The following is a 23972-nucleotide window of genomic DNA, read 5'->3' as shown; positions in this document are numbered from 1 at the left end:
GTAGTGCCAACCTTCCCTCTTGATGGAGGAAGCCGCAATTCTGAGGTCCGGGCTCCACTCGCTTCTCATGAATGACACTCGCAGGGTCACACAGAAAAAGAAGACCGTTCTGTTTGAAGTTGAGGACTGGAGCTCCCAGTCCCCCGGCCCCCTAGCCTGTAGGTGACACACCGTCATGCAGGAAGGCAATGACACTGTGCACATTGTCACGGGCACGTGGCACAGGCTGTGGGCAGTGGGGGGAAGGCTCCCCCTTGACAGTGGTCTCTCTTCTGACATCACAAGGTTGAAGCAGGCTGCAGGCTCTGTATGGAAAATGCAGGCACAGGAGGAAAAGTGAGAAAGCAGGAGGCATGAAGCTAATTGTTAGCAATCTCAGACCTGGGTCCAGTGGGGACCCTGAGACCCTGTGTCATCTGCTGAAAGGGATGGTGGGGGCGGCAGCCATCTGGCTGTGGCTGTGCTCCAAGGAAAACTCTTGGTATAGGAATTTCTGAACGGCCAAGAAGATTTCTGATTCCTTTTTAAATGTTTGTATTGGAGCTCATGTCTTTCTTGCTAGAATCTCATTCACCCAAGACTCAAATGGCCTATTTCATCACAGATGCATATTGGAATCTGACCAAACACAGCCAAACAGAAAGTGGGGTTTGCAGTCCCCCTTACCATCATGGAACTCCGACCATCCTACCAGTGCTTCTAATAGTCACATTGTTCCAAAGAGACAGTGTGGCTCCAGAAACTAGGTGAGTCTTTGCATAAGTGAGACATTTGGTAACAGACTTTGGGGTTTAATCGTGTTTGTGGTTGTCCAGCCAGATGTCATGCTCTCCTGCAATCCATGACACATTGGTCCGGTTCCTTTAAATTCAGAGTAAAACAAAACCCAGCCTTTCATCAAGGCAGGAACTCTAGTACTCCTGAGATATTCTGGGACACACAGAATCCATGCCCAAATAAGTCTGGGAAGCGCAACGTGCAATATTTCTGTCTTAGAGACTCAGAGCACAGATCAGTATTCTGAGGTTGAAAATTCCAGTAGTAAATAAATAGAAGCCACTTCGTATGGTGCCCATTTCTCAAACTTCTTTGATGACAGAATAGCTTCTAATGTGAGACAGTATTAAGGTTCCACAAAATGGTTTCCAGAATGCATCCTGGGTCATACCTTTTTATTTTTAAATGCAGCAAATGGGAAGAACTGGATTTGTGTCCATTATATCGGTTGAGCACATGTCCGAGTGCAGGGATTCTTACATGAAACAGTCTCTATGGTTTTACAATTCTTCACTCAAAGTTTTCACAGCAGGAAATTGATCTCTCTCTTCTGCCAAGTGGCTTCATGAAAGAGTTATTTGTGGTAGTTCTTAGGAATCTACTTTCAGTTTTCATTTAGGGACGTTTAAGTCATATGAATATAAGCTTCCTTTATCTTTCTACAAAAATTCATTACTAAATATGGTAGGAAAGACTTAACCCAGCCAGGGTTGAATTGGAACAGAGCTTTGATGTGGGCAAGGCAGCCAGCGCCATGGAGATCAGTCCATTTTGATGTAAATTGAGAAGCTCACCAGTCCAGGAGGAGCTTGTCCTCAAACCTGAGGCTCACAACAGAAGCAGAAAGGCATTCATAGATTGGGTTTTTGAAGATCAATGACGATTTGGATTCAATTCAGAAATGTTCTACATTTTCAGAGCACTCTTACCAGACAGAATCAACATGTTTTATTAGAATTTTAAAAATACAAGCTTTAGGTGGGGGCCTACCCAGGATGTCTAAAATTCACTCCGCGTACTAAAGAGCTTACAACTGCCAACCCTAAATAGAAATCTAAGAAACCCACCAATAGTTCAAAAATTTAGTCATGTTGACTTTTCGGAATAAATAGACTCTGTAAAATCTCTTTCTTGCTTCCTTTCTTTAGAAGTAGCTGTAGTGTTTTGTAACTCAGAACTACACACTATTTAGTATAACCTCATTTGGCAAAGGACTGGGTTTCGGTGCCCCAGCCCCAATCTGACAGGGGGCCCTCGCCCCGCCAGACCCCACACTGGTGGCCCACACCAGGATGACCCCCAGTTTCTTGGTCCATGTTTCATCTACCAAAGATACACCTGGACTTTTCTCCCTGTTACCATTTACTAGCCTTGTACATTTGTGCAGGAACTTCTTTCTGAACCTCATTTTGGCTCCTCTCAAATGTCAGGGCAGGACTGTGTTCCTGCTCCTCAAAGGTGGGGTAAAATTAAATGATTTCATGAAGCAACCATCGGACACAGTGAACTACTATACGACTGTATACGTTAGATGAAATAAATTAGATCAAAAAGATAAATCTTTGATAACTGGCTTAATACTACAATTCTTAGAGTGTTATTTATCCTTCAAAGAAGAATGCATATACCCAAAGGTTTAGCTTTCCCAGCAGAGTGAGCCAGATGGGTTCCAAGACCCGAGGAGGATGCACGCTCCTCCACTGAGCTCATTCCTGTCCTGCTCAGGCAACAATCACAGAAGAGGAAGACAATGTGCATCTTCAATAGCTGGAAATTCTGGCTTCTTGTTCATTCTTATATGTATGGAGGAAACACTAAGGATGCTTTACTATTGCCAACCTTGGTCCATAGTTTTTAATCTCTTTATGCTCAACCAATACATTTAGGGACAGAATCTTCTGAAAGCTACACATCATCACTTGAAGGGTTCTTCTTCCTTCTATGTGGTTGCCCCTTGGCAAACTGCATCTACTTCTGCACACACACAAAAAAGCATATTAGCAAACAAGTTCTACGCAGACAGCTCCCAGGAAGGACTCTTTTTTATTATTTTAATTTATAAAAGGAGAGGGTCGGTGGTCTCTGTGTCCGAGTCCCTGAAGAACACCTTGAGTCTCCCCGGGGAGGAAACAGATTCTGCATGTGAATGGACCCAGGGCCCCCTCCTCTGGAGGTCTGAGGGTGGCCAGGGAGGCTGTGGTCCACACAGGTCTTCTTCAGAAGGCCCAGATCATGGGTTGGTGGAATCTGAGCCACATGCACGAGGCTGCCGCTCTCCCCTGAGTGATCTTTGTGATTGGCAAGGATATGTTGGAATTCAGGAAAGGAAAGACCCAAAGTGCTTGAAAATTTCCCAGGCAAAATTGCTGCATGTAAAAGCCAGGCTACACTTGACAGTGTTTTCCGACTTAGCGGGGAAGCCTGGGACACCACTTTGGTTGTTGTCCTTGCAGTATTATTCCACATCCCGCCCCGGAGGTATAGACTCAACATGTGGTTGCAAAGCTGTTATTTTACAGTTGGTTGAAAGCCCAAGACATCTGTATGTATGTTAAAACATCTTTACTGTGCACCTGTATTGAAAGTTCCTCATCTATTTAAACGCAATCTGAGATTGGCTGAACCTAGACCCCTAGAGGAAGCTTACTAAAATAAATGGGTTCTTTATCCTATACAAATACTATGTTTTGTTTGATTTATTTATTATTTTTGTTTTGATTTTGTTTTAGGAAGTTGATATTTGTAGGTATTTTCAATCTTTTAATCATTGGACTCTGGTCAAAACTGTGCCATGAGCCCAGACTAGTGCAAGCAATCACACTGGTTTTAAAGACGAATAAAATCGTGACATTTCCTTTTTAATGTCATAAGTTATGGATGATTCTATTAAATTCCCATATAGCATTCTTACAGTGTAAACATATGTCATCAAAGGGACTCACATCTGGGCCATAAGAACTCTGGTGGCCCACTGTGAACTGTTCTGGCTGGGTGTTTGTTGGCTTGGCGATGGAGGGAACAATATGTTGTTTGGGGCCCAGCACATAGTAGGCGTTCAATAAATACTTGCTTGAATGATTAGGGGTAGCTCACCAGGCATTTAGTTACTTCGGTGCACCTGAACGTCTAAAATGTCTTTGCTAAGTCTATTTGACAAAAATATATAAGGAAAACCATTGTGTTCCTCAATATCTAACTAGAATTTTCTTTTTTACAGTCAAAGTGCTTGGACAGTGATCAATCTGACTGAAATACATCGGCCCTATTTCCTCTCCTTGGATGCTCTATTGTGACCCTTACCAGTTGTCTACCCACAGGCCATGAGTCCCCTCATCCCTCCCGGCTCCCAGCTTTCTCTGTCCCCTGCCCCCACTTTGCTTTCAGATGCCTGTCTGAATCCCCATCCAACATGGCCCAGGCAGTGTCCACGGTCGGCCAGAGGCATGACTGCGAATCAATGTGGGTGAACGGTAACTCCCTGTCAGACACTGGAACAGCTGGGAGTCATGCCTGCCCCCACCCGTCAACTGAGACTGTGAAACCGCATCCAACCCGGGCCCCACCCAGGGTGGAAAAGCGCCTGCCCTCTCTGCTGAGAGGCTCTGGGGAATCCCCCACCCGCCGGTGTCCATCAGATGTGCTGATGGGCATGAATGGGGTGGAGGGGAGAGTCCCTTGCCTGCTTGCACCTGTCAGCAGAGCTGATGGGCAGGGAAAGGTGGGGGAGGCCCCCTCCCATGCTGTCAACCCAGCTGACAGACAAGTGTAACTGGGCAAGGCCCCTGGCCTCTCCTAGTCAGGATGGGGGAGTTGTTTGATTGGGGAGTGGATGGGGGTTCCGCTTGCCTGGCAGACTGAGGGGCTGTAAGCGTTGGAGGCAGAAGGGTCTACATAGACTAGACTGAAAGGCAGGGCTGGTGCGCGTGTGTGTGAGTGCGCGTGTATGCGCGAACCTTTTTTAATGTGAAAATGTGGCCCCACACGCACACCGTGGTGCATTCACTGAGCCTCAGCATTTGTCTTACAGCAATTGGGGTAATGGCAACCTTTCATCCATGGAGTATCTCCCCAGAGGCGACTTTCTTGTAAATATGCTTTCAGAAATGAAGGAGGGATACAAGGGCCATGTTTGTTAAGTTTGAGCTTCAAATTTGTAAGAAAAAAATACTTGAATATATATTCATATTTATAACCCAAACTAGTAAACTTGTCTCTTATCTCTTGGTAGGAAAATAATGTGGTTTCTAAATCCTTCACTGAGTGGTTTCAATGTTTTTCTTTATTAGGTTAGAATCCCTTGATACCAGTGACATCCAACACAAAGACCTGGACACAGGTCTCAGGCATGACAATTTGTTTTTGATGAGAAATATTATGTACCGCTTATTTAATTAACATTTTTACCAAGTTGAAATGTTGAAAGTTCCTTTAAACCCAGCTTTAACCACATTTTCATGGAAGTTGAGGACTTTCCGGAAGTGAGTCCCATGGTGAGAAGGCTGGCAATGGAGCCACACCCACTGGAAAGGAAGTAGTGTAGAGTGCTGTGTGACTTGAATCTGGCCAGCTCCACACAACCTGCAAAAACATGGTAAATGTTTTAGTGATTCATGAGATAAACAGAACATTTTGTTTCATAGAAACTCAAAAAAATATGCAATTGGAAGAAGGAATTTGGGATTTACTCCAGTCCCATTTTGTTTCCATGTAATAAACAATGAAATGCCCAGTTTTGCTTAGCTGGAGAGTTGGGTGTCAGCAAATCAAGAAAGAGCTGTCAACAAAGTTTTACTTAAGGCAGAACTCTGTGTTGTCCTGAAAATTAATTGGGGTTAGAGTGCTTTAAAAAAATGTTTGATCACTTTCAAAATTTCCTGATTATGATCTCTTGGAAAAGTTCAGTAAAACTGATCAACAATCAATGGACCATATAATCTCAGAAATTTCTGTGGGAAGATCTTACAGATAGTTCACCATTTGAACCCAAAGTCAACCCACTACTCAAGAGTATATACCTTCTCTCACCAGAGTGACACTAGGAATAATGGAAACAAGTAGTTGAATCTGAGGGATATTAAATATATCCCCTACACTTTGAAATACACCTGTTATTTCCACATTCATAAGCCCTAATTTCATCATCTTGACTCATTGATGAATAAAGTATCAAACCAGGTTTTCAAAAGTTACGGAATTTGCTGTTTTTCAGCTTCTTTTTTTTTTTTATTTTGAAACATACAGTGTTTTTCCTAACTCATCAGTAGAGATTCTGTTGGTAGTGCAAATGTGCTGTGGTGGTACGGAGCATTGTTTGTGGCTCTTCATTACCAACTTGGACATTAATGGTTGGGTTAAAAAAACAAAAAAAAAAAAACTTGTCTCAAATGGACCAGGAAAGAGGCTTTTATTTCTGTTTTGCTTCGTTTTATTCCTGGGAAACTTGAATGTGCAATCCATACTAATATGGCAAGTACACTGTGAAAGGCAGTTCTTGTCTTTTCATTTGGAGCCATGGATTTATCTGTACTCCTTATGTTGGTCTTTACTTCAAGCATAAATCCACAAAAAATAAAAAAAAAAAAAAGAAGTGAGAATCATTCTGTGAGTTCCTGGACTGGTTTCCTTTTATGCTCTACACTGGTCATTTCATACCTGCAGTAGCACATCCGGTTTGAGAAGCCACATTTAGAAAAGAAGCCTGAAGAGTTTCTTTACGCACAAATGACAAAAGTCTTTGATGACATGATATGAAGAATACCTGAAGACACTGGAGGAATTTAAATCAAGAAGTAGAATGTTTAGCTGAGGCCTAAAAGGATTTGTGAAATACATGTGAAAGAGACATTCCAGGTTAGTTTTTGGTCATGTTGGAAAACTGAGCTAGGATCCACCAAAGAGTCAATGAAGAGGACATGGGGCAAATTAAACAATGGCCTGCTCAGTAGAGTCTTTAGCACACAATATTTAATAAGTGGCTGGGAGACATATCTCAGGAATGTTGGAGAGAGGATTCCTTCCTTTGAGTGGGAGTTTGAAGTGAAAGAGTCTACGTGTTTCCTCCAAGGGTGTATGATTCAATCACAAAACTATTTAGAATACTTGGGTCAGGAGGGAGCCAGGATTTCCCTCTTCATTATAGATCATTTGAGCTTTTTCACACTTAACACTATGAAGGTTTGTTTTTAAACATAATAGAATAGATTTATCAAGTTTTCTCATATTAAGTCACAAGTTGATTGCATATTCAGTTTTGGTGGTTATATGTCACCTTGCAGACAACCAGCTAATATGAAAGAAAAATGGAATGAGCCTTAAAATGGTAAATTTTGACTGCCTGATAAATAAATATACCCTAAAGATTCAATAATTCAGCACTTTGAGTTATTTATCTCTCTCAAAAGATTTCTGAAATCATTCTTTACTGTTTCGCTTGATTAATTCTTTCATCTCTACGATGAAGATCACTTTATCCATGGCCACTGCACAGACTGAGTTATTAAACAAATGGAAAGGTGATAAACAGGTTGGTGTTAATCAGTTAAAACTGTAAAGAGCCTGGGTGAGCAGACTGGAAATGACAGCCTTAATACTAACCATGATTTTGAGAGCTACAGCTGCTATATGTCTGTATATTCATAAACCATAAGTGGCTGGTTTGTAAGCAAACTGGTCATCAGAGCAATGCTATCTATGTGGCAAGGAGCATGGCTGAATTACTTATGTAAAGTATCTACTTGAATTTTTTTAGGGCAATTGGTTGCCAGCCTTTTTTTTGAGAGATGAAAACTGTAGCCATGGTTGGAGTTTTATTATGACACCTAACTAAAAATCTGATAATCACATAGACTTCCAAAAAAAAAAATCACTTAGAGAGAGTCATCTTCCATTCCAGGAAAAGAGTTTGTGCATACGCAAGGACTGAATTGAATTTCAATGGTGTATTATTTTCATATTATAAGAAGCCTGGACATAAGTATATTACACCTTTTTGTTCTTGACATTCCTCAGACATTCTGAACCAGGACCTAAAATGTCATCATAGCTGGTGGGTAAGAGGTGACAAAGGTGTGCAAAGGATCAATCTGCACAAGCAAAGATCTGAGTCATAAAACAGCCTCCTTGAAGCTGTCTTTTCTCATAAATGGACATAACAAGCTGATAAAGCATTTGTGGATAGAAGATGTTTCCTTTGGTAAAAAGATCAGTGTGGTATGTGGTTAATATTTAAATATCTGAGCAAGTGGTTAATGCATGAAGCTGCTCTCACTGTGCAGACTGGAGTTTTAGGGGGCTGGGGGCCTCCAGAGCAGGGAGCGGTGAAGGGCTTAGAGTCTCCACACTGGATTACAAAACGAGGTTCATGGCTCTACACCTCCCCCGAAAGATAAAGCAACACAAGTAGGAGAATAAGGATAAGAAGTCAGACTTCTCATTTATCTCCCCCAACCTCCTTCCTTTCACTGTATTGATTCCAAAAGTTGCACATGATGGTTGGAGAAAGGACACTTAGCTTTATTTATAACAGCACTTACCAAATTACAGTAGATTGTTTTTCTGGAAAGAAGAGGAGTTACAGGGACATCTCCATTATTATTTTTTTTTTTTTTATGATAGGCACACACAGAGAGAGAGAGAGAGAGAGGCAGAGACACAGGCAGAGGGAGAAGCAGGCTCCATGCACCGGGAGCCCGACGTGGGACTCGATCCCGGGTCTCCAGGATCGTGCCCTGGGCCAAAGGCAGGCGCTAAACCGCTGCGCCACCCAGGGATCCCGGGACATCTCCATTATTAACTGCTCCTGGGCAGTCCAGGAATAAGCCAAGCCCAGTAAGTTTCCTGGGGTTTCAGGAGCCTTTGGTGTGCCAATGTTGTGCTCCAAGATGGACAGCCTGTAGGGCTTCCTGAACTTATTTGCCCATAAAATCATTTTTCATGGAATACCTATTAATATCTCAGAGCACAGTATGGAAAACTCTGGTTTACTCTATTAATTTGCTTACTAAACCCTTTTTCCATGGATAAGGCAGTGGCAATCACGGTCCTTGGTCAAGTGTGAATTTATAACAAATTCTAAATTGGCGAAGACAAATTGGTGACATTTCACCCTTGTGATATTTCTTTTTTTAGGATGTGTGTTAAGCAGCAGCTACCATGATACCCAAAGTATGCCCATGGTTTACCTGTTCTGTGAAATGTCTTAAGAATAAAAGCCTTTAATGATCCAGTAACTTCAAGGACTACTTCAAAATCTATTTGCTTTTCCTGACACCAAATTCATGTCATGGAGATTCTCCCAAATAATAGTAATAATAATCATAATGATAATAATTCTGAAATGCATTACAGGAATAAATGAAAAAACAGGAACAAAACCCAAACCCAACAAAAATCTGCACACGTCTTTAACCTAGCATTCCATAAACATGATTGATTTTAAATTGTTTTTTGCAACTTGAAAAATAATGTCACCACAAACTAGTCTTCTGGCACACTCTAGGGGAAGCACTGGCATGCACATGTCAGTTGAAAACATCTTTGAGAAGATAAAATTGTCTTAGCTTCCTGCCCTTGCAATGCTTAAGAGACCTTTAAGCAGGAACCAGGGAGGGGTGTTAATCCATAACATGCCTGAAACTCTTTATGAAAGTAAAACAAAGCTGGAGATATGATTTAACTATCTTTGTTTTAACTGAGCTGCTATGAAGCTCTGCTTTGTAACTCTTTTTTTTTTTATGCCCCTGCTGGGTTGGGGGTTGGGGGGTCATGGCTCAGACACACCCGGTTCTAATTGAGCTCATTAACACTGTTTAACACTCACCCTCCTCTGTATGTAAGAAGACACTCGATATGTGTATGGGTATTTCTAAAGTGTAGCTGTTCTATTTTACAACATAAATAAATCTAATCTCAGCATATTGCAGCAAACTGACACTGTCAGATAAGTAACAGCACTGTCATGGATGTATTCTGAGTTAATTCACATATTCAGACTTTTAGAATTATTAGCAAAATAGTGAAAATTATTTGTAATTTCATAGCATGTTAAGATTTCCTAAAAATAATCACAAAAATTATTTAACTGTCAATGCACAATGACTCCTTGCTTTATTACACTGTATTGAGTTTACAGAGAACACACAAGTCTTCTTTCAACCTGAGATCTTTCTTTAGATCATTGTTCTGCAAGGTCCACAGCTTTGTTTTTCTTCTCTCAGAGTCAAACTTCTATCACCTTTTGTAAGATGTAATAATTTCAAATATCAATATATTCTTTCTATGGTGTGATTAAGTTTAATAGATAATGATCAGATGATACATCTATCTGGCAGCTAGAATTATGATATCAAAACCATTGTTGCTATTATCACCATCATCATTATTAATACTACAACAAGTAGTATTTGCAATAACTCAATAATTCCAACTATATTAATGGAGATTTTTTAAAAACGAATAACCTAATTAAAATTAGAAATAAGCAGTTTTTCCTTATTTTTTGAAAGCTAAAGCAATGTAAAATAATTTATAATCCCCATTCATTTAGTTGTGCTCCCAGAAAAAAAAATAATTACCAAGAAAAGAAGTTTTACAAAAAAAAAAAAAAAATCAAACTGAGCACTGACCATGTATTAGGAATTTTCCAGCTGTTATTTCTAACACATATAAATCTGAAGGTTTTTGCCTACAAGGAAACTGAAGCTTAGAATATAAAACAGTGAGGGTGAAGTCAGGATTGCAGATTCTCCAATTCCTTTCTAGTAGTGTTAGGCTCTTTCACTGAAAGTCTCTCAGGAGACAAAGTAGTATGTATCCCTAAAAGAATCACAATAGCCAATATAGCCACAATGGCTAATATTTTAGACTTTAACCTAATAATATCACTTAATTTTGTTCAGTTACATAAAATTACTCAGTTTTTCCTATTTATTGCACATATGAATTTGCACAGGGAATGGTATATGTAATTGCAAGGGTATCTGCTTTACTTGGTGAATATATATTTGATCAGTTTTGCTAAGAAGTCATCAGGTAAGATATCAGTGCACATAGACCAATGTTACAAACTTGCAACCAGTAATCCTTCCGCCATTTACCAATTGTTAGAGTCTCATGGCCAATCTAGAAACATGATTTCAGCACCAAGTGGAATATCAATATTGTCAATTTGTTCAGCGTTTTTGTAGCATTTACTTCAAGTATGTTTCTTCTGCTTTAACTGAAACACACTTGAGTTTCTAAGAGCACTGGCTTGTTTGTCCTGTTAGGTCTCCTCCCTGATGGTTTCTAAAGATGACAAATTAGAGGACTATATCCATTGTCCCTGAGCCCCCAGCTCTTCAAACCTGATAGACTTTTCATCTCTTCAATGATTTTTCTTGTTGAATTCTATTTATTAATATAAAACACTAAATATGCTTACTACTACTAGTGGAGAAAGCACAGCAACATAATTTTTATTTTTATTTATTTTTATTTATTTTAAAAGATTTTATTTATTCATGAGAGAGAGAAAAAGAGAGAGGCAGAGACAGAGACAGAGACATAGAGAAAGAAGCAAACCCCATGTAGGAAGGCCGATGTAGGACTCTATCCAGGGACTCCAGGATCATGCCCTGGGCCAAAGTTCACAGGATCAACCACTGAGCCACCCAGGCATCCCTGGACTGGTAATTTTTAAAAGGTAAATATCTTTCTTCATTTTCTACTCATATATTTGTTTTGGAGCTTAACCTGTTAATAATTGTGATCGCTGTCCTTTCCTTCATATGGCCAAGTGGTGTGTAAATGCAACAGCACACACAGAGAGGGTTATTTGTTGTGATTTAGAAATCATAGACTAAAAGATCATATCAAATCTATTACACTACACTTTTCTCAATATTGCATCACAGATATTTCTGCCAGCCAAAAGCTATACAACTCATTAATCAGTGTATAATATTTCAACATAGGGGTAGATATAATTTATTTACTCACTAGTCAGTATTAATGGGTATCCTTATTGATTTGGATTTTTTGATACTGTACATAGAACAATATTTACATATCCTTACATATTACTTATTTTTATATTTCTGTATTTTATGTTTCCAAAAAGAAAGACTGCTAGAACAAAGACTATGCTCTTCTTGATTTAATAAAAGACTCTCCAATAGACTGCAAGAATTAAAATTCCTAGTAATAATTTGTGAAAATGAGTATTTCCAAGTACTCCCATTCATACCACCTATATTACTGCACTTCACCAATTCAGGCAAAATTAAATAAAATTTTCTCACTGTTGTCTTAATTCACATTTTTCTAATAATGGGGTTCAGCATCTTTACTCATGTGCATCAGTCATATAGATTGCTTTTTCGGTACATTGACTCATCATTAAATCTTGTTTGTCTTTTTCCGATCAATCTGAGGAATCTTGGTGATATTCATCCTCTCCCATTTGCATAGGTTGCAAGTATATTTCTAGTACCTTGTTTGTCTTTGACTATTACCTTTCACCATTTAAAAAAATGTAAAAAAAATGTGATCAGATAGGTCTCTCTTTCATTTCTGGATCTTTGTTTTTTAAGAACACAAATCCAAAGTGTTCTCAAATTTCTGTGTATTTTTAAAGATTTTAAAGAGATTTTCTTTAGTGTATGGTATAAATATGGGTTGAGTTTTGTTTTCCTCAAAATGAATAAATAGTTATGTTCAAACCGTTTATTAAGTACCCCTGTTTCATGCTCCTGAATTGAAATGTCACTTTTGTCATACATTGTTTCTGTTTGCACTTTCCATAACCATTTCCTTAGTATGTCCTCTCACGCTGGTGTCATATTCCTTTTCACCAGAATGATGTTATGTACATTTGAAAATCGTTTTTTTAAAGATTTTATTTATTTATTCATGAGAGAGAGAGAGAGTGAGAGACAGAGAGACAGAGAGACATAGACACAGGCAGAAGGAGAAGCAGGCTCCATGCAGGGAGCCTGATGTGGGACTCGATCCTGGGTCTCCAGGATCATGCCCTGGGCTGAAGGCGGCGCTAAACTGCTGAGCCACCCAGGCTGCCCGAAAATAGTTGTTAAGACACACTATTCTGATATTTAGAATTCTACCATCCATTCAAAATATTTACTTTCCCATATTGTTTCAGTCAGATTAGGCTAGGCAAAGAGGAGACAAATAATCCTGAAGTATTAATGTTTAATTCAGGACAGGTATATCTCATTCAAATGCCATGTAGAAATGGGTTATCGCAGTTCTTCTCCACTTGATGACTCCAACTAGATCCAAGTCCTCCAAATTGGGGGGGGGGGTGCATCATTTCAAAGTGAAGCTTCTAAATTTGTCTTCACAAAAGGAAAGTTAATAAAAAAAAAAAAACACACTCATTCTTAAGTGCCCCATTGGCCAGGTTGATCATATGGTCTCAAATAAGAACAGAGAAAATTGTGATATGCTGATAAACGTGGAATTTTGGTGAGCAGGATTGTCTCTGCCTCATACCTCATCTTTTAAGCCATTTACACTCAGTTCAAAATAAACTTTTATTCTGATTAAAATTGCATCACATGTGCATGTTATTTGGGAAAAATTAAATGTATTTTATAATTTTAAGATTTCCTACTCAGGAAAATGATGTTTGTAGAGAAATGTCTACCTGACCTGTTTTATATTCTTCAATAAAATTATGGCACACATCTTTGATCTTTCTTATTAATCTTTTTACTAAGTATTTTTATAGTCTCTGTTTATTTAGAAAAATGAAATCATTTGTTTCCATTTGTATTTCTAACTAATTATTGAAAGTATAGAGGAAAACTGTGGTTTTGTATATTTAGCTTATATCTAGCCACCTTACCAAATTTTATGATACATTCTAGTAATTTTTTTTAGTTTCTTTTTCTTTTTTTCTGGAAAGACAACATCATCCACAGAGTTAATGTGTTTCCTGTTATTCACTATAATAAACCAGTTATTTAAAATTTCTTCTTGAATGATCTGGATTCTCAAAAACAATATTGTGTAATAATTGCATTCCTTTTCTTTTAGTGATAGCCCAGAAACAACCACAGTAGAAAACATTGTACTCATCTCTGTCTTGCAATTTCCTTTGAAGCCCATATGGGATCCATCATGAAGTTTTGAGCTCTATCTCTTTTCTTTACTTTGATAGCTTCAGGTCATAGTTCCACATTAACCAAATTATTAGAATTACTTTCCTACTGTATTCTGGATAAAATCTAGTCAGCCTCTAGAGTTGCATTTCCATACCAAAATCTAATAATGCTCCTTTTGTTAAAGCATCCAATTGCCTACAGTCTAAAGACCAGGATTCTTAGCATTTACTCTTCACTCATTCCCCTGTGTTTGTTTAATCTTCTGGTCATTATATGTAATCTTTTGGTCACTCTGAGCTCTGTCAGCATGTCTCTGTGAGGATGCTTTCTCCTCAGCTCAGAAGCACCTGACTTTTCCTATAAATGTGGTTCACTTGAGGCCAAATGGATAGTCCTTCTTTGTCATCACAATGACTTCTTTCTTGCAGGGATTATGACTTTTTAACTGACATGACTTTCAGAAACTGTACAAAACCTTCAGATTGTTAATGTTCATTTCCTTTCTGATCAATGGAATGATTCAGAATGCATAAGATGACAGTGCATCTGACCAACCACTAGATAACACTTTTCTGGAGTACTGAGGTACTTGATGAGCAGAGTAATGTTTCTATAGGTATGAAGAGATTGAAGTAGCTGCTCAACTCAAAAGGGTCAGAAGATGGCATATTACAATATAAAGGATTGTGAACTTTGTGAAAAAGTAGTAAATTGACCTTTTCACTCTAGTTATTGTTGCTATTATTATTATTTCTAAAGGAGATAGAAGTGAAAACAAAACAAAACAAAACCCTAAAAGGCCTAACATTGTTAAGACCAGATATACAAACATACACAGACTTCACTTTTACCATTTAGGCATATTTATCCAGAAGCAGTGGAAAATATTACCAGGATGAAGTTTCATGAATTCAAATTTCTGTGTTTTTCTCACTTACATACTGTTAGGAGCTGTCTGCCTGCCCCAGAATATTGAGGCAAAAATTATCTTCTTTTTCAGCATTTTCATTGTTGAGAGGAGAGAGAAAAGCCCAGTCTCAAGCCAGTTTCTAAGGCAGCTACCATCTGTTCTGTGCTATTTAACTCATCTAACATCTCCTGTGCCATGCTTCTTCTAGTCATCTGATGCTGTGATTTTTGAGTATATATATTTCAATATTTATATGATTCTGTGTTATAACAGAGTTATGAAATCTTGGCTATAGATCCATATCATCCAGTTTTTCATACATGAAGCTTCTGTGAAGATTCAAATTCAGTGATGTCTTTTAGGAATGCACTCAACAGGGACAATGAGATTAAAGATGCTACAAACATGACCTTAGCCTTTTTCTTATCTTGAGAAATAACTACCAAAAATAGGCCTAGTAATTCCCTTGTAGAGTAAAGAAAACAGTGGTATAGCTTGCAAATTATCACTTACTCTTTGTTTATAGAACGTCAAGGTCACAAGAAAAGCACTGATTCCTGGAGAGCTGTGCTCCATTTATTCCTCAGTAACTTTACATTTGGATCCTTTAGTAGCAGCTGGCTAATAACCAGTTAAGACAGTCCCCTGCCTGACTTTCCTCCCCTTCCTTTCTTCTTCTGTTTTCTTTCTTGATGTTGTGTCCAGAACAAAAGCACAAAATGATGGGTAGACTTGCAAGTATGATCAAGAATGTAGACCTTCAGTGTGGAGGGAGCAGGGGAGCCATGCCTGAAATTCCCCAATGAAGTACCAGGTTCTGCACAGATGCTGAGCATCAAACCTTCTACAACAAGGCATGATCACCTGCCTACATTCTGGGAAGTCCATCTTTCCAGAAAACCCATTAGTTTAAATATGATACTTTGTCACTTTATCACTCAATTTTATGACTTCAGGTTCCTTGCATCTTCCCTCGAAGGGGAAGTCAACCCCAAAGGGAGGGCCTGACTTGGCACATTTTCCACCCTTCTCTCTCAGACTTTGGTCAAGTTGTCTAGTGCTTCCGATCAAATTTTGTAACTCTTCATTGCTGGCTAGACGGACAAGCAGAGACATAATATGCCTCTACTGATCTCATCTTTATCTAAGTGAGGCTTTGTTCATCATGGATTTTTTTTGTGTTATTTTTATGATGTATATGATTTACCTTGCTTACATTCTTTGGTGCCTTCTTAAATCTTGCATCCAAGGTTAGTTTTTACCTCACACTGGTCCCAGTCCTCAGATTAACAAATAAGCCTAGGGACACGGAAAATGCTAACTGAATTGTCTGATTGATTAAATATGTTTAAGAGCAGTTAATTTTTACTTCACATGCTTTGTTTTTATCCACAAAAATTAAAAAGACCTTTATTTTACATGAGAGGAAGGAAAAAAGGGATGAAGAGCTATCCCAGATTATTCCATACCCAGGACAAAGCATTAAAGTAGTTTTAAAAATAAACTATAAACTTCCTGAACAAGTATTTTGACATTTGTGGCTTGAAAACAACTACAAAATTGATTTAGTTTTTTACACATCTCATCAAACTTGTGGTCACTCACTTATGAGAAGGCATTTGGAAATCATCCTGAGTGATTCATGCTGTGGAGCTCTGCTTTTGTTCCGGAAAACAAGTTATCAGAAGAGTGTATTGTGGAATTGTAAAGAACACAATACAAATGCACTTCTTTTTTGTGCACAGAATATTTTCTTGAAAATGTAGTGTGGCTTAAATTATATTCTACAAACCTTATGAAAAAGAACATTTTAAAGTTATTTTATAGAGAAAATGGTTTAATAGTCTTTTGTCTGCTAAAAAATATTAAAGTATGAGCTTTTTTTGTACTGAGCAAGATCTAGTGCCCATCCATAACTTAATAGATGAGAAAACTGGACTAAACAGAAAGAGGAAATTTTTACTTATTGAATTTTTAAAGTCTCATTAGGCGATTCCAATTTATTCATGGAAAGCTTGAATGTCCAGTATTTTATGCCTTAAATAGTGAAATCATTTGCAGTTAGTTGAATGCTGGGACCTACCAAATATTTTTCTTCTAATAATAAACTTTCCCCTTAGGAACCAGGACGCTGGTCATTCTCCCTTAATGTGTGCCTCTCCCACAGAAGGGAGCACCCCTGATTTTATTTCCCTCCCTTGCATCAGATCACCTTCCCCCCAAGTAATAACGGATTCATAACATTATGGAAACAAAGGAAGGATACCGTTATGTTTGTTTATTATTTTTTAGCCCCACTGAAGTATTAGATAATGTACCACAGAAATAAATTTATAGATGACAAATGGTGTGACTCTAGGTCATTATCAGTTATTTACATTTGGTCTCTACTGTAGCAATATAATCAAAGAGAGAAATGAATGGACTAGAAATAGGAAGAAGATTTCATAAGACCAGCTACCCTGAAACCCAATGTTTCTATCACTTACTTTCTTCTTTTCCTAACTTTTTTTTTTTAAGATTTTATTTATTTATTCATAGAGACACACAGAGAGAGAGGCAGAGACACAGGCAGAGGGAGAAGCAGGCTCCATGCCGGGAGCCCGACGCGGGACTCGACCCAGGGTCTCCAGGATCACGGCCTGGGCTGCAGGCGGCGCTAAACCGCTGCGCCACCGGGGCTGCCCCTCCTAATGTTGTTTTGAGTTGTTGATGAATATCTTTCAAAATTCCTATTTTTACAGTTTAGCACTTCCTTCCACTAGAACAAGCATGGGTTTGTGCGCTTGTGCGTAGTGTATAACATATTAATGCATCTATTAATCTGTTAATATAAAATCTATTTTTATTTATCTAATCCAATAAAACATCTATTCATGTAAAATATTTTTGCTCTCCATTGTCTGAATAAACATTTTAAAATGCTGCTAAAAATATTCATAGCTCTGTCATACAGAATAGTGTATAGCTGCATAGCTGTAAGCCCCATGAAGATAGAATTTGTGTCTTTTTCTATAGACAGTACAGTACAGTTACTGGCACACGTTAACCACTGAAGAAACATTTAATAATAAATGAATAAGTATAGAAATGAAAAAATAAATATTACTAAAATTTCTTAACTCTGTCCTTTTGAGGGACAGCTTTAGTTATTTATAAACTTAACAATTTCTGTAGATCGATTATATATTGTAATTTTACGTACTATCTTTCATGGACTTTAAAGAACAATAAAAATATAATTAATGTAAGAATTGTTATTTAAACAATGGATTCAATCACACATTTTTTCCATACACTGAAGTTTGCCATTTCTCTAAGGTTTATAATTGCAAAACTATCTAAACATCACAAATTTGAATAATTCCTTTTTTATCAATTTGTCTTTTAGAATTCAGGAAGAATATTTTAAGGATATTGGATGTACACTACACATTAGAAGGAAATTAATGTGAAGTGCTCTTTTCAACATCATTGGTCCAAACTGCCTCTCCAGTGAGGTGGTGTCTGGATACCACAGATGTGCAGTGTGGATTCCAGCTTTGAACTTAGCTCTGTACCACCCAAGCCAATGGCCTGACTGGTCCTAAGCCGTGCAAACATGCAGCCTTCCTGCCAATTCTGCACATTTCACTCAGAATTAAGGAGATACCAACACACTCCATCATCAAGACAAGTAATATGTCAGTGCAATATTTTTAAAAAACAAAAATCATTGCCAGAAAATTCCATGGTAAACAAAACATCATGCTTCAAATAAAGACAAGATCAGAAGAGTGTTGATGTCTCTGATTGTCCATCTAGCCAGCAATGAGGATTGTGCAAACTGATCAGAAACACTGGGCAATTTGACCTGAGTAAAGGGTGGAATGTTCCCCCAGTCAGACCTCTTGCTGGATTAGACTTCCTCTCCACTTCCAAGTCCTCCAACCCCCAAAGGGCTATGGTCTGTCTTCTGATTGAAATTTTCCCATCCAGTACCTCTCGTCTTGGGCATACACTTATTTAAAAATAATGCACATAATATCTGTAAGCTTAGTATAACAAATTTTTAAAATATCATCTGTATGAAAAGCTGTGTGAAGTATTTTAATACTTTGGCTTAAAAATGTGGTCTTTATAATATGAGATAAAAATATTAATTTTGTTCTACAGAATAACTATCATAACACAACCCATTATTATGTGACTTTTGGTTATCCAGGAGTCTAATTAAGCAACTCAAGCAAAATAGCTGCATCTAATAAAATACACAGCAAGCCCAGATAGCCTACCAGTCATTTCTAATCCAGAGCATAAGTATTCAAAGAACTACTACTCAGTGGATAAGCGTTATTTCCAGTATATAATGAACACCTGTGATTGTGCCTACACTGCCCTGGAAAACAGTCTATCTCTGCACTGGTGAAAAGATGAAGTAAATTAAATCAGAAGAAGTGCATTGTGTGTGTAGTATGGCGGCCAAGGATAAGAAGGATGCCCAAGGAAGGAGAAGTTGTGTCTTTGTTGCTAAGATTCTGTGCACTTGTGTATTTTATGCACTTGGTTTCTTACAAACATGTCAGACAAAATAAATCCTCATGAAAATGCTCATGTGTTTGCCCAGCTCTTTTCCAGATTCTTCTGGAACATTCTGCAGTCTCTGCAAGCCTCTGGCAGCTCCACTGCTGACCCGCAGGGTGTCCTGGCTCCCTGGCCTTTGGGGGGCAGTTCCAGAAAGCTCCTGTATGACTCAGGGCTGCTGTCTGTGGGGCTGTTCTGAGAGAGGTCCACCCTCTGAGTCCACAGTGACCCAGCAGGCTTTACCCGTCTGCCTGGGGACCCTGCTCTTGACGTACAAAGTTGGGGGCCTAGCCTACTAAGCCATTCCCTCCAGCTATTTCAGGTCGGTACTAAGAGCATTAAGCAAATTATAGCCCTAGGGGAAGTGCAGAGAGAAAGATGGAGCTTCAGCCTCCCTTCAACTTAGGTTAAAAAGAAAATGAAAACACAAAAAAAACTTGGTCCAACCAGCCATGTCTACAGGAACCTTTTTTTTTTTTTTTTTTTTTTAAGGCCCCAAGCCTGGCAATTGAACTTGCAAATGAATGCAGTGCTGGGCATCAAACAGCCCACAGCCTGACCACCCTGCAGCCTGAGCACACGGGGCTGTCTGACCGTGGTATCTTCACAGAGTTTGGCAGCTACTTGTGCCACACATGCCCCATGCCCTTCAGACCCTTGGGGTCTTAACTCACTAAATCTGCATAGCAATGCCATGCTGGGGAGGGTCTCTATGGTCCTCGTTCTGCAGGTGGCCAGTAGAGACCCAGCTGTGGTGGGAAGCCTGCAGCCTGGCCCACACACCCCTGGGATCTCAGCTGTCTGTCCCACAAAAGGTACCGGAGGGTCCCTGGCCAGGGCTCATTCCCAGCTGGGCTTTTTGCTTCCCTATGGCTGGATTGGGTCCACCACCCTGGCTCTGAGCTGCCACGTCTATTCTAACATCCTAACGGGTACCTCCTGAAACAGTCTATGTATCAGCTGTTCTCTCCGGGAGTCCACCTCTTCACTGGGGTGTGCTAAAGAGCTGTGTGATGCTGTGAGCTCCGCTGAGCCCTTCAGAGCTTCCCTACAAAGGAGCTTGCTGCCAATGGGCTGGCCCTGTGCAGGAGTAACTGGCCTGGTCAGCTATCTGGGGGCCCCTGGAACAAACCACCACACACTGAAGTTCTTTCTCTCAGCCCAGAGCCAGAAATCCAACATCAAGGTGTCCCAGAACCCAGCTCTGTCTGGAGACTCTAGGGGAAGACCCTTCCTGCCTCTTCCAGCTGCTGATGGGTGCTGGTGTTCCTGACTTGTGATCACATTGCTTGATTCTACGCCTCCACCTTCCCGTGGACTCCTTCTGTATCTCTATGTCCCCATGTTTTCACATCACCTTCTTACAGGGACACAAGTCACTGGATTTGGGCCTCGCCTATTCCAGTATGATTCATTTAACTGACCACATCTACAAACACCCTATTTCCAAAGAGGATCCCATTCGGATATTCAACTTGTGCATGAATTTTGGGGGCACACTCTTTATCCTTGGAGATGAAAATTAAAGGTGCAGCACACTTTTAAACTAGACTGTGGCAATCAAGAAAAGGAATTGTAATTTTACCAGCAGAAAATGGGAGACAATACCATTTACAGGAATTGATCACTGTCTGGACTTTTAAATACTTAGGTTTTTTTTTATTCCTTTACTGATTATTTTTGCAAGCTCATGCTTCCACAATCAAATTATTGATGTACAAGTATGTGAAATATATATATATATGTATATAGGTATATATATATATATATATATATATATAAAACTTTTAAAACTTCTTTTAAAAGATAGCATTCTTAAAAAAAATAAAAAAAAATAAAAGATAGCATTCTTCGAATAAGTAAATAAAATCTTTAAGAGAGAGAGAAAAAAGAGAGCATTCACTTGAAGTAAACTGATTAGGAAAGGTAGTGGGGGCAGGTTTACTTTTCCAGTCCATATACTTTCTTTTTGTTTTAAGATTTTATTATTTATTCATGAGAGACACACAGAGAAAGGCAGTGACAAAGGCAGAGGGAGAAGCAGGCTCCCTGCGGGAAACCCGATGTGGACTTGAATCTCAGGACCTGGGATCATGACCTGAGCCAAAGGCAGACGCTCAACCACTGAGCCACCCAGGTGCCCCCCAGCCCATATACTTTCCTCAAAGATGCATTTATTTTACTTAGAATCTTGAAAACCCAAATAAAATTCCATTACTTTGAAAGAAACAAAGTGGACTTTCTGCACACATCTGTTCTCCCACTTCGGAGCAAATCAGAAGGTGATTGGGTGAAGAAAGAGCATTAACCCTACCTACTTCCATTGTCCAGACCACTTCCTCAAGCTCCCTGAGCTTCAGGGTCCTTTCAAATCCTGATGCAAATTCCCCCACTCGACCCATTCTTGCTGCTTGCCTACTCTGCAAGGAACCAGAAGGGCTGGGGAGACCTGGTCTACAGTGAACACAAATAGAGCAGGTGTGAGCAAGTAGACCTGTGGCCACATGAACCAGTGGCTGGAGCTAAGGAATCAGTTAGCTAAATCTGTTTCCCAATCCTCGACTACTTCAGGACCCCCAATAAAAAAGTAATCCAAAGATATCTTGTTTTTGGACACTTAATAAGACATACACGAACATGAGTGCACCCAGAGTAGGAGGCAATTAGTCTGGGGGTGCCTGGGAAAGGCTCATGAATGTAAAATGGTTATTCGGTTCTCAGCAAGTGTGTCTTACCTAGTTATTCTTCAGTAGATTGTCTTGACTCAGATGTGCCACTGCTTCGGCCTCCCTCAGAGTGCCCAGACAGCTGTCCTGACCCTTCCATGAGTCACAGGAGTGTCCAGCCCAGCAGGTTCCTGCTGTTCTCTCCAGACAACCTCTGGCCTCTATGGTCTGTGGATGGAAGATTCCAAGCAAGGCTCCTCAATGTGACACATGAAGTTTGACTTGTTCCCAAACCAAAGTACAGAGAGTTGACAGATGAAAGAAACTCTCTCCAGAGTAATAGAAGCCAGATGACAGTGAGCAAATCTTGAACCAAAATGTGTGGAAAGACAGCTGGGGCCACAGGATGTGAGAAAGAAGTTGGAGCCAATGGCTTGGTTCAGGAGTAGGAACAAGATCAAAGGGTCAGGGCCCAGAGCTGTTGTGATAGAGGTCAGGGACAAGTGAGGAAGACAGGGCTTGGGCTGTCTTCACTGGCCACATCTGAGTGAGGACAATGCAGAGGAGGGTTATTGAGTCCCATGGCCCTCCCAGGAGCACCCAGACTCAGGCGCCCGATTCCATTCTCCGAGGGAAGCAGTGGATGTGGCATTCCGTTGTGCACAAGTCAAGGATGCACCAAATGCTTTCACCCCCTGCAGGGCCTCTCAGAAGCCTGCTATATGCTAGCTGTTGTTCTTAGGCCCAGTCGGTAGCCTATCGTTGCAAGAATGAGTGTTGAACTCAGTGGATACTTACTGGATAATTCTTTCAAATAATTTTACATTTTCCTGGCCCAAGACTCAAGAGTATTCCTTTCACCAGGCAACTAATAAACAAATTTATGTCATCCATGGCCCACCTGCCTCCTCATCTTCATCTCTCCCTCCTACATCGCTTTCTTCTCTCCTCTTCCCTCCTTCTCTCCTGCCTGCTTCCCTAACTTCCCCCTCCCTTCTTTCCTTCCATTTTGCCACTCCTTAACAGGTATTTATTGAGTACACACCTGGGACTGGGCTCTGTCCTAATAACTTTGAATTGCTGTCATATTGGCCCCATCCACACTCATTTATTTTATGTCTTCCATGAAGTGAGTTCCAATGCTTTGTCCAAATACCCCTAAATCTTAGTCACCTGTAAGTCAGCAGCTAAACTATGCATCTTAATGAGTCATAGCTATAAAGATTAATTAATTAATTAATTAATTAATTAATTTATTTATTTATTTATTTATTATTTTATTTGTCTACTTGAGAGAGAGAGAGAGAGAGAGAGAAGCAGACTCCTGCTGAGCAGGAAGCCTGATGCAGGACTTGATCCCAGGACCCTGAGATCAGGACCTGAGCCAAAAGCAGACTCTTAACCAACTGAGCCACCCAGGTGCTCCTATAAGGCTAAATTTTAATGAGCCTGCTAGCATACCATCATTTCTAATGCCTGTTCCACACACTTCCTGCTCCAGTGCATGTGATCGTGCGGGCATAGTGCCCCGAGACCACTGAGCAGGTCCTGGGTTTCCCTTCCCCAGATGCCCTGGAGCCTCAGTGAGATCCTTGGTCTTCCTTGTCAATTTGACTGGGTCACAGGGCTATGGGTCACCCAGATATTTGGTTCATCATTATTCTGAGTGTGTCTACGAGAAGGTTTCTAGATGAGGTAGACAGATTATCTTCCCCAGTGTGCATAGGCCTCATTCCATTTGTTGGAGACCTGAAAAGAACAACAGGTTCATTCATTAGGGAGAAGTCTCTCTCCATCTGACTATCCAAGCTAGGACATCAGTGTCCTCCTGCCCTCAGACTGGGACCAGACTGGACCTCACCCCAAGGGCTGCCCTGCCCACCCTTCACAGTAGGACTGGAACCAGCTCACCAGCTGAAGATCCTGGGACTCCTCCATAATCACATGAGC

The sequence above is a fragment of the Canis lupus genome, chromosome 34, assembly GCF_011100685.1.
Source record: "Canis lupus familiaris isolate Mischka breed German Shepherd chromosome 34, alternate assembly UU_Cfam_GSD_1.0, whole genome shotgun sequence".
Lineage (NCBI taxonomy): Eukaryota > Metazoa > Chordata > Mammalia > Carnivora > Canidae > Canis > Canis lupus.
Note: the sequence above shows the minus strand (reverse complement) of the source record.